Below are 415 nucleotides of genomic sequence, written 5' to 3'. Positions count from 1 at the left end.
GTGTGTGGCCTGGTTATTTGGGACCTGGGTGTGGAGGGAGACAGGGTGGAGCCACAGGGGTATACGGGTCACATAAAGTCAGATCCTTCTTCACCCCAACCCAGAGAGAATAAACTGGCCTGGAAAGGGGGCTGTCGGAGGAACTGGCAAATCAAGGAACCACAGTTGGTGGGTAATGCGCCTGGGGAGGGCTGGCGCTCTCTCCAGAGTCACTGCCAGACTCAGAAAGAGGAGGCTGGACTTGCATGGGGCCTTGCAAAAGTAGTCCAGTCCTGTTAGGTAGCCCAACAGTCCCTAAAGGAAAACAGGAAACTTTCTTTTGTGTTTGTGGAGTTGTGGACAGAGCTGGGCTCTGGAGACATCTGTGCAGAGGTTTGCTGATAAGAAATGCTGTGTGAATATTCATTAGATTCTT

This window comes from Eulemur rufifrons, chromosome 9, assembly GCF_041146395.1.
Source record: "Eulemur rufifrons isolate Redbay chromosome 9, OSU_ERuf_1, whole genome shotgun sequence".
NCBI lineage: Eukaryota > Metazoa > Chordata > Mammalia > Primates > Lemuridae > Eulemur > Eulemur rufifrons.
The sequence above is the reverse complement of the archived record's forward strand: the minus strand, read 5'-3'. Positions refer to the sequence as shown.